This window comes from Callithrix jacchus, chromosome 19 (assembly GCF_049354715.1).
Source record: "Callithrix jacchus isolate 240 chromosome 19, calJac240_pri, whole genome shotgun sequence".
In the NCBI taxonomy this organism is placed as follows: Eukaryota; Metazoa; Chordata; class Mammalia; order Primates; family Cebidae; genus Callithrix; species Callithrix jacchus.
This window is the reverse complement of record NC_133520.1, coordinates 468,848-487,732: the sequence shown is the minus strand read 5'-3', so window position 1 is coordinate 487,732 and position 18,885 is coordinate 468,848. Positions and strand designations below refer to the sequence as shown.

At 40.8% G+C, this 18,885-nt stretch overlaps 1 long non-coding RNA gene across 1 annotated transcript in view; it reads right to left on the bottom strand.

Annotated features, from left to right (window-relative positions):
* Positions 1-11,501: 11,501 nt before the first annotated feature.
* Positions 11,502-18,885, bottom strand: part of LOC144580344 (uncharacterized) — a 37,987-nt gene continuing 30,603 nt past the window's right edge. Inside the window, exon 3 of the long non-coding RNA XR_013529658.1 lies at positions 11,502-11,772. This is a non-coding gene — a long non-coding RNA (uncharacterized LOC144580344). The remainder of the gene's footprint in view (positions 11,773-18,885) is intronic.

The window sequence follows — 18,885 nt, the reverse complement described above, 5'->3', positions numbered from 1 at the left end:
CTGCCTGCAGAGGCTTTGCTGAGCTGCTGTGGTCTCCACCCAGCTGCCCTGTAAACTTCCCTGCAGTCCTGTTTATATGGGTATAGTTAGAACTGCCTCAGCAATGGTGGCCCACCTGTGTAATGGTGGCCCACCTCTGAATGTCAGACTCTCTCTGTAATGGCAGGCTGCCTTGGCAATGGTGGACTTCCTTGGCAATGGTGGGCTGCCTCAGAAATGGCAGACTACCTCCAAAGTGGTGGACTGCCTCACTAATGTCAGATGCCCCTCCCCCACAGAGCTGTACCATCCTGGGTTCAGCTGTGCTTGCTGTGAAACTCTCAATCCAGAGCGTTTGAGATTGCTGTTTTTTTGTGGGGGTGGGACCAGCCTAGCCTGATCACCTGACTCCCTGTCTCAGAGCTTTTTTTTTTTAAATTTAGTTGAATGGGCAACTCTGTCTCCTTGGTGTTCCAGTCACCTGTTGAAAAGGCACCGGGATCTGTGTGATTTCCCATACGGTGACCCACTGCACCAGCTGAAACAGCTACACTGAGATTCATGGTGCTTTTTTGCCCAGGAATCTCCTGACCTGGCTCCCTGTTTTCATCCTCCTTTATATCAGTAAAATGGGCCAGTGAAAACTGCGCCCAGACCAGTGTATTTTGTGTGGAGAACTGCTGCACCTGGCCAAAACAGCCATGCTCGCAACCCATGGGGCTCTTCCACCTGGGAATCTCCTGGTCTGTGGGCCAGAAAAAGCCATCTGGAAATGTGGAGTCCACTCACCCTCAGCACTTTCGCTGGGAGCTGCAATCCTGAGCTGCTCCTAATCAGCCATCTGGAATCAGTCCCCTGGAAATTTATTTTTTCACAGTCTTGAAAGCTAGAAGTCCAAAACCAAAATGTCAGAAAATGTGGTTTCTACAAAAATCTTTCTTCTTGTCTGGCCTTACGTCTGTGTTCTCACATGGTGTTTTTCCTGGTGTCTCCTGTGTGTTCACATTTTATCTTCTAATAAGGGTGCCAGTGAATTTGGATTGAGCTGCACTATAACAGTCTCACTTTTCTTTCTTTTTTTTTTTAATGCCCAGGCTGTAGTGTCATGGCATGATCTTGGCTCACTGCAACCTCTGCCTCCCAGGTTTAAGTGATTCTCCTGTCTCAGCCTCCTGAGTAGCTGGGATTACAGGAATGCACCAACACACCCAGCTAATTTTTGTATTTTTAGTAGAGACAAGGTTTCACCATTTGGGCAAGGTTGGTCTTGAACTCTTGACCTCAAGTGATCTGCCCTAATCGGCCTCCCAATGTGCTGAGATTACAAGTGTGAGCCATTACACCTGACCCAGTCTCACATTTTAATCATCTCTTTAAAGGCTTAATCTCAGTTAAAGTCACACTCTGAGGTACTGGGGGTTAGGGTTTCAACATAAATTTTTTGGTTGTGGGAGGAGGAGGTTTACATTTGATAGATTTCAACCTTGACTTACCTTCCAGATTATGGCCATTTGCCTATGGTAGTAGTTGTCTTGGGGGTAAGTTCCAAGACCCCCAGTGGATGTCTGAAACCCTGCATGATGCAGAGCCTGGTATGTACAATGTTTTTTCTATGCATACTTACCTATGATAAAGTTTTATTAATAAATGAGATGCAGTTCTCTTTTATTATAAGTTACTATTGTTAGCTTCTTAGCTGCAAACTGAAGATAACAATAGTAACTAATAACAAAGTAACAATTATAAAAATACACTATACTAAAAGTTATGTAAATGTTGTCAGCGTCTCTCAAAATATTTTTTTTAAGACAGAGTTTTGCCCTAGTTGCCCAGACTAGAGTACAGTTGTGTGATCTCAGCTCACTGCAACCTCTGCTTCTTGGGTTCAAGTGATTCTCCTGCCTCAGCCTCCCTAGTAGCTGGGATTACAGGTGCTCTCTGCCATGCCTGGCTAATTTTTTGTATTTTTAGTAGAGACAGATTTTCACCATGTTGGCCAGGCTGGTCTTGAACTCTTAACCTCAGGTGATCCAACTGCCTCGGCTTCACAAAATGCTGGGATCACAGTCTGGAGCTGCCATGCCTGGCCTCAAAATATCTTATTGTACTGTGCTCACTCTTCTTATGATTATGCGAGATAACACAATGCCTATGAGATAAAATGAAGGGAATAGTGTGATAATTCATATCCAGGCTGCGATGGGGTGACATGACATGACATCACCATACTTAGAATAGCATACAATTTAAAACTTTTACATTGTGTATTTCTAGAATTTTTTATTTAATATTTTTGAACTGCTGTTGATTATGGAAAATTGTGAAAAGTAAAAGTGGGCTGGGCTCTGTGGCTCATGCGTATAATCTCAGCACCTTTGGAGGCCAAGGCAGGAGGATTGCTTGAGCTTAGGAGTTCAAGACCAGCCTGGGAAATGTAGCGAGACCCCATCTCTAAAAAAAAATACAAAAATTAGCAGGGATGGTGGTGTGCACCTGTAGTCCCAGCTACTGGGAAGGCTGAAGTGGGAGGATCACTTGAGCTCAGGAGTTCGAGGCTGCTGCGACTCAACATCATGTCAGCCTGGGAAATACAGCAAGTCCCTGCCAAAAGAAAGAAAGAGAGAGGAAAAAGAAGGAAGGAAAGGAGAGATGGGCAGGAAGGGAAGGGAAGAGAGGAAGAAAGAAAGGGAAGGAAGAGAGGGAGGGAAGGAAGGAGGAAGGATAGAAGGAGGGAAGAAGGGATGGAAGGGAGGAAGGGAGGGAGGAACAGAGGGTGGGAGGAAGGAAAGAAAGAAGGAGGGAGGGAAGGAAGGGAGATAGGGAAGGGAAGAAAGAAAAGGGAAGGAAAGGAAGGAAGGGAGGAGGGGAGGAGGAAGGGAGTGAGGGAGAGAGGGAAGTAAGGCAGGAATAAAGAAGAAGGAAAGAAAAATAAAGGGAAACTTAATAATGGGGGATGCCTGTATTTTTAAAATAAAATTTACTATATGATGCTATAAAATAATCTCACTGACGTTTGACTATTACCACTGATGATGTGAAACAGAAGGTGTTTATGGTCCTGGATGCAGATCCTATCAGAGAAGATTCAAAATTCAAGAGCCTGCAGGCAGCTACATCTTGTTACATACAAATAGATAAGAAAAGCATAAAACTTGGGACACATGAGGACTTCCTTTCAATAGGCTGCTTAAGCCCCATGGTTTCAGCAAAATCTTAAAACTGATATGAGACTCTGTTCATTTTATTAATTTTTCTAATTATTCAGCAGTTTTTTGTAGTTCAGTTTAATTGTACATAATATGTCTGTTGAATGTCTATGAAATCCAGAACATGCAATATTGTAGTTTTGTCTTTACAGAAAGAATTTTAATTTTTTTATATATAAAGGTCACAGGACTTATCAGTGGAAGTGGCTTTTAAATATTTGCTGTATCACTTGCTAGGTGTCTGTGACCTTGGGATAAATGTCTAGAACCGTCTGCGATTAAAAGCATGGGCAGGGCCAGGCACAGTGGCTCACACCTGTAATCCCAGCAATTTGGGAGGCTGTGGTGGGTGAATCATCTGAGGTCAGGAGTTTGAGAACAGCCAGATCAACATGGTGAAACCCCATCTCTACTAAAAAAAATACAAAATTATCCAGGTGTGGCGACAGATGCCTGTAATCCCAACTACTCTGGAGGCTGAGGCAGGGGAATTGCTTAAACACAGGAGTCAGAGGTTCCTGTGAGCCAATATCACGCCATTGCCATCAAGCCTGGGCAACAAGAGCAAAACTCCATCTCAAAAAAATAATTAGCAGTGGGTTCAAGCTGCCTGCTTTCACAAACCTGACCCTATTACTTGCTAGCTGTGTGTCCTTGGGAATTTTATCATGCTTCAATTTTTTTTCTGTAATCTTCATGCAAGTCTTCCATAAGTCTAAAATTATTTTTTATAAAAAATTTAGAAAGGCCAGACATGGTGGCTCATGCCTGTAATCCCAGCATTTTGGAAAGCTGAGGAGGAAGGATTGCCTGAGCCTGGAAGTTGGAGACCAGCTTGAACAGCATAGTGAGGCCCTGTCTCTACAAAAAAATAAAAAACAAATGGCTGGGCATGGCAGCATGTGCCTGTAGTCCCAGCTACTGAGGAGAATGATGTTGGAGGATCGCTTCAGTCTGGGAGGTTGAAGCTGCAGTGAGCTGTGACCACACGCCACACCACAGACAGGGCCACAGAGCAAGACCATCTCTCTAAAAAAAAGGTTAAAAGTGTATCTTTTTTTTTTAAACTAGAGGGCCAAGATGCATATAAAGAAAATTGTTATATTATCAGATTCTATTCTGCACTCATCCCTAATAAAACATGCTGTCTTCAGCTTTACGTAGTTGAAGACAACTTCATTTAGTCTTTAAATTTATTTAATTAAAGAGAGAATATGTTCCAAGTGGGGCTCCCTTTATCCAAGGAGTCTCGAATTTTACTATGTATTGTTCAAACTGAAAAGAGACTTTGTACATGATCTCAGATGTCATGAAGTAGTTGAAATAAGTTATATTTCTAGTTAAATTAAATTAAGAGTTGCTTCAAGTACTTAATTAGCAGTACATTCAATAGTCAAGGATATACACTCCTAATTTTATGGCCATCTATTATTATCAAGCCATTTTCCTGAAATATAAAATCTCTAATTTTCATAAAGACCATTATATAAAGATGTAGGCAAGAGTATGTAGCTACTGTCTTTTTCTCTTTTCTTTTTTTGAAACAAGGTTTCACTCTGTTGCCCAGGCTGGAGTGTAGTGGCATGAACAAGGCTCATGGCAGCCTCAACCATCCTGGCTCAAGGGATCCTCCCGCCTTAGCCTCAAGTAGCTGGGACCACAGTGTGTGGGACTATGGGTCTGTGACCACATGCCTGGCTAATTTTTAACTTTTTGTAAAGATGGGGGTCTTGCCAAATGGTCATGGTGGGTCTGAAATTCCTGGGCTCAAGTGATCTTCTGGAATTAGCCTTTAAAATGCTGTGATTACAGGCATGATCCACTATGCCCTGCTTGTATTCTTTTTCTTTTTTTGAGATGGAGTTTTACTCTTGTTGCCCAGGCTGTGGTGCAATGATGCCATCTTGGCTCACTGCAGCCTCTGCCTTTTGGGTTCAAGTGAGTCTCCTTCTGCAGCCTCCTGAGTAGCTGGAATTACAGGCACCTGCCAACACACCTGACTAATTTTGTATTTTTAGTAGACATGAGATTTCACCATGTTGGTTGGGCTGGTCTCGAGCTCCTGACTTCAGGCAATCTGCCTGCCATGGCCTTCCAAAGTGCTTGAATTACAGGTGTGAGCCACTGCACCTGGTTGTCTTCTTCTTCTTTTTTTTTTAATTTTTTATTGCATTTTAGGTTTGGGGGTACATGTGCAGAACATGCAAGAGAGTTGCATAGGTACACACACGGAAGTGTGTTTTGCTTCCTTTCTCCCCTTCACCCACATTTGGCATTTCTCCCCAGGCTATCCCTCCCCACCTCCCCCTCTCGCTGGCCCTCCCTCTTCCCCCCAATAGACCCCAGTGTTTAGTACTCCCCTCCCTGTGTCCATGTGTTCTCATTTTTCATCACCCGCCTATGAGTGAGAATATGCGGTGTTTCATTTTTCGTTCTTGTGTCAGTTTGCTGAGAATGATGTTCTCCAGATCCATACATGTCCCTACAAACGACACGAACTCATTATTTCTGATTGCTGCATAATATTCCATAGTGTATATGTGCCACATTTTTCCAATCCAGTCTATCATCGATGGGCATTTTGGTTGATTCCAGGTCTTTTCTATTGTAAACAGTGCTGCAATGAACATTCTTGTGCATGTGTCCTTATAGTAGAACGATTTATAGTCCTTTGGATATATACCCAGTAATGGGATTGCTGGGTCCAATGGAATTTCTATTTCTAAGGCCTTGAGGAATTGCCACACTGTCTTCCACAATGGTTGAACTAATTTACACTCCTTGTCTTCTTTTTCAAGTTGATCAGTTCTTGCTATGATTGCCTTCCCCTTAAATCTGAACATCTGAGGAATTATTGACATAGGAAGTTTCAATATCTTTCGTTTTTTTTTTTTTTTAAGACAGAGTCTCTCTCTGTCAACCAAGCTGAAGTGCAGTTATGTTGTTCAGGCAAAATCTTGGCTCATTGCAACCTTCACCTCCTGGGTTCAAGCAATTCTCCCGCCTCAGCCTCCTGAGTAGCTGGAATTACAGGCATGAGCCACCATTCCCTGCTAGTTTTTGTACTTTTAGTAGAGATGGGGTTTTATTATGTTGGAGAGGCTGGTCTCAAATCCTGATCTCAGGTGATCCACCCACCTCGGCCTCCCAAGGTTTTGGGATTCTAGGTTTGAGGCACTGTGCCAAGCCAGCCAAAAGTTTCCATTTCTGTTTGCGAATGATTTACCATCACTATGTTATGTCATATCAACTTCAAGCCTGGCTGGAGCTGCCCCAAAAGTGGCAGCAGGGGAATTCCCACAGGGTAATATTTCAAATGGTCCTGAGATGAGGCTTGTTGGAATTGAACAGGCCAAAGTACTAAAATGTAAGGGTAATCATTCCAAGGTGTTTATGAGGGAGTTAACAAGTGTTGCTCAGTCCTCGTGATGGACAGTGGGAGAAAAGAGGTTTCCTATCAAGCTTTGTTCACAGCGAGTTCAAATTATGGAGTTTTTTGTTGTTCTTTGGTTTTTGTTTGTTTTTGTTTTTCATCAGATCATGGCTCACTGCAGCCTCGACTTCCTGGGCTCAAGTGATCCTCCCACCTAAGCACCTGGGTAGCTGGGGCTGCAGGTGCTGCCACCACACTTGTCTAATTATTTTTTTCAGATGGAGTTTTGCTCTTGTTGCCCAGGCTGGAGTGCACTGGCATGATTATGGCTCACTGCAACCTCCACCTCCAGGATGCAAGTGATTCTCCTGCCTCAGCCTCCCAAGTAGCTAAAATTACAGGCACCCATAACCATACCTAGCTAATTTTTATATTTTTAGTGGAGACAGGGTTTCACCATGTTTGCCTGGCTGATATTAAACTCCTGAACTCAGGTGACCCACTTGCCTTTGCTTCCCAAAGTGCTGGGATTACAGGCATGAGTCACCATGCTTGGCCCTAAACCTGGCTAATTTAAAAAAATTTTTTGAAGAGACAAGGTCTATGCTGCCAGGCTGATATTACACTCCTAGCCTGAAGCAATCCTCCTTGGCTTTCCAAAATTCAGGTTATGGAGTTTTTATGAGGGTTTAAGAAATTTGGCTCAGGGCTGGGGACCAGTCTCTTGCAGTGTTTTTGGAACAATCTAGATACGTTGGTTAGTGGCTGGCAATGTTCAATAACCTGGTTTTGGTTCAAGCCTGCTGGGAAAACTCTGCAGCTGGCTGGGTCACAGAGAGGCCAAGGCGCTCTGTGATTTTTGGTCAGGAAAAGAAAGAAGGCAGGGGGAGCTGAAAGGGACCCAACACACTGGAGTATGTCTTTTCCAGCTTTCTAATTAATATCACCCCAAACATTTATGTTAGGCCTGAATCTACTTTAGCAGTTGTCTGATCCTTACTGGAGAAGCTTTTAGTTTTGGATATTAAAGCTTTCACAATTTTGAACGCCTATGCTATAATATTACAGCCCTGGATTTGTCCATGGATTTTTTTTTTTTTAGATGAAATTTTGCTCTTCTTGCTCAGGCTGAAGTGCAGTGGTGTGATCTTGGCTCACTGCAACCTCTGCCTCCCAGGTTCAAGCAATTCTTTTGCCTCTGCCTCCTGAGTAGCTGAAATTAAAAGCACCTGCCACCAAACCTGACTAATTTTTGTATTAGCAGAGACGTAGTTTCATCATTTTGGCCAGGCTGGTCTTAAACTCCTGACCTCAGGCGATCCACCCACCTTGGCCTCTGAAAGTGCTGGGATTACAGACATGAGACACCACTCAAGGCCTGTTCATGAATTTTTTTTTAAAGATGTGCTTTGAGCAATCTAAAACAAAAGCACTCTGCCTAACATTTGTATTTATGTATTTCTACTATATTGGAGCTTTAATTAAGATATTTTAAATAATAAAACACTTTTAAATCTTGTATATTGTTATTTTTCTACAAAGTTTATATTTAAGTTCAAATGCAAAAGATAGGAGTAACCATATCAAAGAACTAAGAAAAAATTTTGTGGGTAAAAGTTCGACCTCAAATATGCAAATACTCAACTCCCAATGTGGAAATAATGTCTTTTTACAAAAGAAAAATAAAATATTTGTTTGAAAGGTGCTCTTACACACACACACACACACAGACACGCACACACACGACCTTTAGAATAAAGTAACCAGGCTGGGTGCAGTGTCTCACCCCATAATCCCATCACCTTTGTAGGCCTAGGTGGGCTGATCACCAGAGGCCAGGAGTTTGAAACCAGCCTGGCCAACATGGTAAAACCCCGTCTCTACTAAAAACACAAAAATTAGGTGGGGGTTATGGCAGGTGCCTGTTAATTCCAGATACATGGGAGGCTAAGGCAGGGTACTTGCTTTAACCCATGAAGTGAAGGTTGTAGTGAGCCTAGATTGTGCCATTGCATTCCAGTGTGGGTGATGGAGCAAGACTCTGTCTTAAAAAAAGAAAAGAATATGGTCCCACTGAACCAGCTGAAAGGGCCATGCTGAGATTTGTGGCACCTTTTTGCCCAGGAATCTTCTGGCCTGGCTCTCTGCTTCAGTCCCCTTTTTTATCAGTTGAATGAGTGACCTTGTCTCTCAGAAGCTCCAATCACCAGCTAAAATGGCTCCCAGACCCGTGTATTTTGTGTGGAGACCTGCAGTGCTGGGGTGCCAGCAAAAACAGAGATGCCAGCCAAAACAGCTGTGTGGACCAAAACAGCCATGCTGGCAACCCGTGGGGCTCCTCCACCTGGGAATCTCCTGGTCTGTGGGCAATAAAAATCCATCTGGAAATGCAATATTTACTCACCCTCTGTGCTTTCACTGGGAGCTGCAAGTCTGAGCTGCTCCTAATCAGCCATCTTGGATCCCAGAATTTTTGGATTGAAAGAATCAGTATTATTTCAAAGACCATACTAACCAAAGGAGTCTACATATTTAACACAATTCCAATCAAATTACCAATGTCATTTTTCATAAAATTAGAAAAAAAAATGATCCTAAATATCATATGGAACCTAAAAAGCATCCAAAAATTAGCTGGACGTGGTGGTGGGCACTTGTAATCATAGCTACTCAGGAGGTTCAGGGAGGAGAATCACCTGAACCCAGGAGGCAGAGATTAGTTTCAGAGAATCACTTGAACCCAGTGAGCCAAAATCATACCACTGCACTCCAGCGTGAGGGACAGAATGAGATTCCATCTCAAAAACAAACAAACTGCAATAAGATATCATCTTACACAGAATGGCTAGTACTACAAATACAACAGATGTTTTTGAGGATGCAGAGAAAAATGAATGCCTATTCACTGGTGGTGGGAACATGAGTGAGCACAACCGCTATAAAAAACAATATAGAGATTTCTCAAAGCATTAAAAATAGAGCTACTATTTAACCCAATCATAAAACTACTGGGCATCTACCTGAAAGAAAAAATAAATAATTATATTAAAAAGTCACTTTCACTCATATGTGTATTACATTCCTACTCATAATAGTAAAGTCTTGGAATTAACCTAAATGTCAATTAGCAGTGGACTGGATTTATATGTGTGGTGTATGTACACCATGGAATACTATGAAGCCATAAAAAATGAAACCATGCTCTATGCAGTAACATGGATGGATCTGGGGGCCATTATTCTAAGTGAAATAACTCAGAAACAGAAAATCAAATACCACATGTTCTCACTTACAAGCGAAAGCTAAACAATGAGCACAACAGAATATAAAAATGGAAACAATAGATAGTGGGACTCCAAAAGGAGAGATTGGCAAAAGGTTGATGGTCAAAAAATTACCTATTGGTAGTGAGCTGTGATCATGCCACCACACAACAGCTAGGGTGACAAAGCAAGAAAATGTCTCAAAAAGAAATCTGTTGAGCACAATGTTTACTGTTTCAGGGACAGGTTCACTAGAAGCCAAACCTCACCAGTATGCAATATATTTATTTGACAAATGTGTACATATACCCTCTGAATCTAAAATAAAAAACAGGAAGTTTATAGTAGTAAACACATACATCTTAGAAAAAAAATCTCAGCCAGGTGATGGCTCATGCCTGTAATCCCAGCACTTTGGGAAACTGAGGTGGGCAGATTGCTTGAGGTTGGGAGTTAAAGACCAGCCTGGATAACATGGCGAAACCCCATCTCTACTAAAAATACAAAAAAGTTAGCCAGGTGTGATGGCGCATGCTTGTAGTCCCAGCTATTCTGGACTGACACTGAGGCTGAGACAGGAGAATTGCTTCAACCCAGGAGGTCGAAGTTGCAGTGAGCCAAGATTACAATGCTGCACTCCAGCCTGGTGGACAAAGGAAGATTCCCCCTCATAGAACAAACAAACAAAAAATGTCAAATAAACAACCTAACTTTATACCTGAAAAAATGAGGCGGGGGGCTAAACCAATAATTAGCATAAGGAAAGAAACAACAAAGATTAGAGAATAAATAATGAAATACAGAATAAAAAACATTTTAATTGGCTGGGCCCACTGGCTCATGCCTGGAATACCAGCACTTTGGGAAGCAAAGGCAGTTGGATCTCTTGAGGTCAGGAGTTTGAGACCAGCCTGACCAAAATGGTGAAACCCTGTTTCTACTAAAAATACAAAAATTAGATGGGTGTGGTGGCCAGCACCTGTAATTCCAGCTACTTGGGAGCTTGAGGCAGGAGAATTGCTTGAACCTGGGAGGTAGAGGTCACAGTGAGCCAAAATATTTCCACTGCACTCCAGCCTGAGTGACAAAGTGAGGCTCTGTCTCAAAACAAAACAAAATTTAATCAATGAAGCTAAGAGCTGATTTTGAAAAAAATCAAAGTCAAAGCCCTTACCTAGACTAACAACAGAAAAAGAGAATATGTTACTAATATAAGAAATGAAAGAGACAACATTACAACTTGTCTTACAGAAATAAACAGAATTACAAGAAACTATTAAGAACAGTTATACACTAACAAATTCGACAATTTAGAAGAAATGAGAAAAGTAGTAGAAACATATAACCTACCAAGATTGAATGAATAATAAATGGGGAGCTTAAGGAGACCAATAACAAATAGAGGACCTGAAGAAGTAATGTTTCAAACTCCAAAATATAGCCTAGGACCAGATTACTTCATGGGTAAATTCTACCAAACATTCAAAGAAAATTTAATATAAAACATACTCAACATCTTTGAAAAAATAGAAAAAAGAGGTAACACTTTCAGAGTCATTTTATAAGGCCAGCTTCCCCTTGATATCAAAGCAAGAAAATATACTTCTGAGAAGAAACTTATAGGCCAATATCCTTAAGAAATATGGTGTATAAATTTAATCTAAATAAATCTGTATACAAAGTGTCAATTCTCAGCAAAAGTTTTTTGAAATCAACAAATGAAACTTCTTTCATACTGGATTTTAGTTAAAACTCATCTATACCATCTGTCAGATATTGTTACTGAAGCTTATCATAATTGGAGTTCACTCGAGCAGTAGTTTGTTCATCCGTTGGGAACTGATATATCTGAATGCCAATGCTAATCAACTCACTCGTTACTTCCCCTTAAACGTCTGGAAATCGTTTAAGAAACCGTGTCTCCTTTGGCAATCAGTGGTATAATGTTCACCTATTAAGAAAGAAGACAAACAAAACCTCAGCACTGAGGATTCATGGTTCATCCTGTAGTTTTTATAGTAAAGCCCTCACAATCTCTGACAACAAATTGTGTAACTAGATAATCACTGACTGGCATGCCTTTCTTTAAAATTATTTTCCAAAATTATCAATTCTTTTGAAGATTCACCTTCTATCTGAATTCAGATTTAGGAATTTCAACCTTGTTTCTCTTTTAAAAATCCCTTACACTTCTACACATATGGATTAGTAAAACGTAAATCATAGGACAACTTAAAGTATCTGATTTACTTGCAATTTTATTTCTTATTATCCTGAGTGATAAAAGACAAAATAGAAGATCTTTCATCAAAATGGTGGAAAAAAATTTTTTCTACTTTTTAGATCACATTTTTCATCAATCAATCTTCATTAATGTTCCATTTTCACACACTCTTGCCCCACCTACATGTGTTTGCAGATAGATTTGCTTTTGTTTTTCAAAGACCACTTGAAAAGAATATAAATATTTTCAGTTACCATATTCCTGTTTTGTTTTTATTTTATTTTGAGACGGAGTCTCACTCTGTTGCCCAGGCTGGAATGCAATGGTGCAATTTAGGCTCACTGCAGTATTTGTGTATTTGATGTTGAGTTTTTACCCACAGAGTTCTTTCCTAGTGCTTCAATATTATCTATCACTCCTGTCTTTTGCATTTGTGCTTATTTAAGTAAACTTTCTAGAAAATAACAATATTCAAGAATATACAATGTCTTATTACCTTTAAAAACCTTATTAAACTATAGCTCCACAAAAACAATATCTGTAATATAGTAGAAATACCTAAATATAAATTTTAGGCCTACTGCTTTTGTTTTAGAGTGCTCAAAGCACATCTTTTAAAATATCCATGGACAGGCCCGGTGTGATGGTTCATGCATGTAATCCTAGCACTTTGGGAGGCCAAGAACGGTGGATCACCTGAGGTCAGGAGTTCCAGGCCAGCCTAGACAACATGATAAAACCCTGTCTTTCCAAATAATACATAAATATTAGCCAGGTATAGTGGTGCATGCCTGTAATTTTAGCAACTCAGGAGGCTGAGGCAGGAGAATTGCTTGAACCTGGGAGGCAGAGGTTGCAATGAGCTGAGATTACACTATTGCACATCAGCCTCATTGACAAGAGCAGAACTCCATGTCTCAAAAACAAAAAAGAAATCCATGAACAAATCTAGGGCTGTAATATTATAGCATAGATGCTCAAAATTGTATAAACTTTAATATCTAAAAATAAAACTTTCTCCAGTAAGGACCAGAAAACTCCTAAGGTATATTCAAGCTGAGATTGCACCAATGAACTCCAGCCTGGACAAGAGCAAAACTCCATCTAAAGAAAGAGAAGGAAGGAAAGAAGGAAGGAAGGAAGGAAGGAAGGAAGGAAGGAAGGAAGGAAGGAAGGAAAAGAGGGAGGGAGGGGGAGAGGGAAGGAGGAAGGTAGGGAGGGAAGGAGGAAGGAAGGAAAGAAAGAGAAAGAAAGGAAGGAAGAAAGAGAGGAAGGAAGGAAGGGAGGGAGGGAAAGAAAGAGACAAGCAGGGCATAGTGACTCATGCCTGTAATCCCAGCACTTTGAAAGGCTGAAGACAGCAGAGTGCTTGAGTCCAGAATTTCCATATCTGCACAGGAAATATGGCAAGACCCCCGCCTTTACAAAAACCTAAAAATTAGCCAGGTGTGTGGGCATGTGCCTGTGGTCCCAGCTACTCAAAGCTGAGGTGGGAGGATCCCTTGAGTCTGGAAGTTCAAGGCTGCCATGAGTCTCGTTCATGCCACTTCACTCCAGCCTGGCCAACAGAGTGAGACCTTTTCTAAAATAAAGATAAAATAAAAAGAGGTTTCAGTGAGTCAAGATTGCACCACTGCATTCCAGCCTCAGCCTGTTCAACAAAAACAACCTCTCCCACAAAAAAATATTTTGAGGGGCACAGACAGCATTCAAATAACTTTTAATAGTGTATTTTTATAATTTTTCTATTTTATTATTTTTACTATTGCTAGCTTCAGTGTGAACCTAAGAAACTAACAATAGTAACTAATAATAAAAAAAGACTGCTTCTCATTTATAAATAAAACTTTATCATAGGTGAGTATGCATAGAAAAAAACATAGTAGGCAAGACACAGTGGCTCACACCTGTAATCCCAGCACTTTGGGAGGCCGAGGCAGGCATATAACAAGGTCAGGAGATGGAGACCATCCTGGCTAACATGGTGAAGCTTCATCTCTACTAACTATACAAAAACAAAATTAGTCAGGCACGGTGGCATATGCCTGTAATCCAAGCTACTCAATAGGCTGAGACAGGAGATTTGCTTGAACCCAGGAGGTGGAAGTTTCAGTAAGCTGAGATCGTGGCACTGCACTCGAGCCTGGGTGACAGAATGAGATTCTGTCTCATAAAAGAAAAGAAAAGAAAAAAGCATAGTATATATCAGGTTCTGTATTATGCATCATTTCAGACATCCACTGGGGGTCTTGGAATTTACCCCCAAAGGGGCCATTCTACAGGCAAATGACCATGATCTGGAAGGTAAGTCAAGGTTGAAATCTATCAAATGTGAATTGTCTCCCCCTACAATCAAAAATTTATATGTTAAAGCCCTAAACCCCAGTACTTCAGAATGTGACCTTAACTGAGATAAAGCCTTCATTACTGTGATTAAAAAGTGAGACTGGGCTGGGCATGGTGCCTCACACCTGTAATCCAAACCCTTTGGGAGGCCAAGGTGGGCACATCACCAGAAATCAGGAGTTTGAAAACAGCCTGGCCAACATGATGAAACTCCATCTCTAGTATAAATACAAAAGTTATCCAGGCATGGTGGTGCACCCCTGTAATCCCAGCTACTCAGGAATCTGAGGCAGGAGAATTACATGAACATGGGAGGTGGAGGTTGCAGTGAGCCAAGATCATGCCATGACATTCTAGCCTGGGCATCAATAAAAAAAGATGAGACTGTTACAGTGGGGCCCAATTCAAACTGACTGGCATCCTTAAAAGAAAATAAAATGTGGACAGCCAGGAGACAACAGTAGAAACACCATGTGAAATCACAGAGATAAGGAGGTCATCTGCCAGACAAGAAAAAAGATTTCAGAAGAAACTACATCTTCTGACACTTTGATCTTGGACTTGTAGTCTCCGATGCTGTAAGAAAATAAATTTCCTTTGTTTAAAGCACTCAGCCTATGCTATTTTGTGATGCCAGCCCCAACACACTAAAGCAAATGCCTTAAATATTAACGGAAAAAAACAATTAGGATATATACATATATTACAAAATAACGGGGACAGTCAGGCACCACATAATAGTATTTCAGTAATGATGGGCCAGATATATGATGGTGCTTCCTTAATAGTATAATACTGTACCTTTACTTTTTGTTATTTTTATTTATTTAAACATGTATGTATGTATGTATTTTGAGACTGAGTCTTGCTCTGTCACCCAGGCTGGAGTGCAGTGGTGTGATCTCAGCTCACTGCAACCTCTGCCTCCCGGATTTAAGTGATTCTTTTGCTTCAGCCTTCCAAGTAGCTGGGATTACAGGTGCTCACTACCATTAGTTAATATTTTGTATTTTAGTAGAGATGAGGTTTGTCTTATTGGCCATGCTGGTCTCGAACTCCTGACCTCAGTGATATGCCCGTCATCTCTGCCTCCCAAAGTGCTGGAATTACAGACATGAACCTCTGTGCCCAGCCTTTTATACTTCTATATATTTAATTTCTGAATTGAGGGGATCTATGTGCAGGTTCGTTACTTAGATATATTGCATACTAGAATTTGGCTTTCAGTGTGCACCTCAACCAAACAGTGAACATTGTACTCAATAGGTAATTGTTCAAATCTCAACCTCCTCTCACCCTTCCCCCTTATAAAGGGCCCAGTGTCTATTACTTCTGTCTAATACTGTACCTTTTTTCATGTTTAGATACACAGATATGGCCAGGCATAGTGGCTCACGCCTGTAATCCCAGCGCTTTGGGAGGCCAAGGTGAAAAAAAAAAGGTGAGTGGATCACTTGAGGTCAGGAGTTTGAGACCAGCCCAACATGTTGAAACCCCATCTCTATTAAAAATACAGCCATGCATAGTGATGCAGCACTGCAGTCCCAGCTACTCGGGAAACTGAGGTGGGAGAACAACTTGAACCCAAGAAGCAGAGATTGAAGTGAGTCAAGATCATGCCACTGCACTTCAGCCTGGGAAAGAGTAAGACTCCATCTCAAAAAATATATATATAAATTTAAATAGATAAACAGATATGTACCATTGTGTTAGAATTCTACAGTATTCTGTGCAGTATCATGCTGTCTAGGCTTGCAGCCCAGGAGCAACAGGCCATACAATAAAAGACTATAACCTAGGTGTGTAGAAGGCTATATCACCTAGGTCTGTGTAGGTTCAGTTTGGAATACTGGATACCAGAGGTTGGGGGAGCAGGGAGAGAAGAAATGAGGAGCTGTTTCTCAAAAAGTACAGTTTTTGTTTTTTACTTTTATTTTAGGTTTGGGAGTACACACAGAGGTTTGTTACATAGGTAAACTCATGTTGTGAGGGTTTGTTGTACAGATTATCTTGTAACTGAGGTGCTAAGCATAGCACCCAATAGTTATTTTGTCTGATTCTCTCCTTCCTCGAAACCTGCACCCTCGAGTAGACACCAGTGTCTATTATTCCTTTTCTTGTGTCCATGTGTTCTCAACACTTAGCTCCCAGTTGTAAGCGAGAGCATGGTGTACGTTCTCAGCCAAAACAAAAGAATGAGATCATGTCCTTTGATCTCATAGAGAGAGCTGGAGGCCGTCATTTTTAACAAGCCAACAGAGCTTACTATTATTACTATTCACAATAGCAAAGACATGGAATCAACCTAAATTCTCATCAATGATAGACTAGATAAAGTAAATGTGGTACATATACACCATGGAATACTACACAGCCATGAAAATGAAAGCGATCATGTCCTTTGCAGGAACATGAATGGAGCTAGAGGCCATTCTTAGCAAACTAACAGTTTAAACAGACAGGGGAAATAATTTTTTAGATCTATTACACAGCATTGTGACTATAGTCAATGTATTGTATATTTCAAAATAATCAAAAGAGTAAATTTCAAATTTCCCATTATAAAAATGACAGGTAAGCCACTTAACAGATAAGTTAATTTTTTTGATTAAATCATTTCACATGGTAAACATATATCAAAACATCATGTTGTATCCACACATGTATATAATTACTATCCTTCAATTAACAATAATATTTGGCTATACTGCCCAACGTAATTTACAGAATCAATGCTATCCCCATCAAGCTACCATTGACTTTCTTCACAGAACTGGAAAAATCATGAACTTCATATGGAACTAAAATAGAGCCCACATAGCCAAGTCAATTCTAAGCAAAAAGACCACAGTGGGGAACATCACACTACCGGATTTCAAACTATACTACAAGGCTACAGTAATCGAAACAGCATGGTACTGGTACCAAAACAGAGATACAGACCAATGGAACAAAACAGAGGCATCGGAGGTAACACAACATACCTACAACCATACAATATTTGATAAACCTGACAAAAACAAGCAACAGGGAAAGGATTTCCTGTTTAATAAATGGTGTTGGGAAAACTGGCTAGCCATGTGCAGAAAGCAGAAACTGGACCCCTTCCTGACACATTACACTACAATTAACTCCAGATGGATTAAAGACTTAAACATAAGACCTGGCACCATAAAAACCCTAGAAGAAAATCTAGCCAAAACCATTCAGGACATATGAGTAGGGAAGGACTTCATGACCAAAACACCAAAAACATTGGCAACAAAAGCCAAAATAGACAAATGGGACCTAATCAAACTCCACAGCTTCTGCACGGCAAAAGAAACAGTCACTAGAGTGAATCGGCAACCAACAGAATGGGAAAAAATTTTTGCAGTTTACCCATCTGACAAAGGGCTGATATCAAGAATTTACAAAGAACTCAAACGGATTTACAGGAGAAAAACAAACAAGCCCATTCAAAAATTGGCAAAGGATATGAACAGACACTTTACAAAAGAAGACATACATGAGGCCAACAAACATATGAAAAAATGCTCATCATTACTGGTCATTAGAGAGATGCAAACTAAAACCACATTGAGATACCATCTCACACCAGTTAGGATAGTGATCATTAAAAAAATCTGGAGGCAACAGATGCTGGAGAGGATGTGGAGAAATAGGAACACTTTTACACTGTTGGTGGGAGTGTAAACTAGTTCAGCCATTGTGGAAGACAGTGTGGCAATTCCTCAAGGCCTTAGAAATAGAAATTCCATTTGACCCAGCAATCCCATTACTGGGTATATATACAAAGGACTATAAATCGTTCTACTATAAGGACACATGCACACGAATGTTCATTGCAGCACTGTTTACAATAGCAAAGACCTGGAACCAACCCAAATGCCCATCAATGATAGACTGGATTGGGAAAATGTGGCGCATATACACCATGGAATATTATGCAGCAATCAAAAAGGATGAGTTCGTGTTGTTTATAGGGACATGGATGAATCTGGAGAACATCATTCTCAGCAAACTGACACAAGAACAGAAAATGAAATACTGCATATTCTCACTCATAGGTGGGTGATGAAAAATGAGAAAACATGGACACAGGGAAGGGAGTACCAAACACTGGGGTCTATTGGGGGGAAGAGGGGAGGGCCAGTGGGAGGGGGTGCTGGGGAGAAATAGCCTGGGGAGAAATGCCAAATGTGGGTGAAGGGGAGGAAGGCAACAAAACACATTGCGATGTGTGTACCTATGCAAATGTCTTGCATGTTCTGCACATGTACCCCAAAACCTAAAATGCAATAAAAAAATAAAAAATAATATTAATTTTAAAAATAAATAAAGGGGGGAAGTACTCAAGATGGCGCTGTGAGAACAACCCAGGATTGGAGCTCTCGTTGAATCCGCAAACAGGTGAGTCAGAGCTGCATTTCCAGACTGATCTTTGTTGCCCACAGAACGGGGAAACTCCCAAGTATAAAAAAGACACGGGAC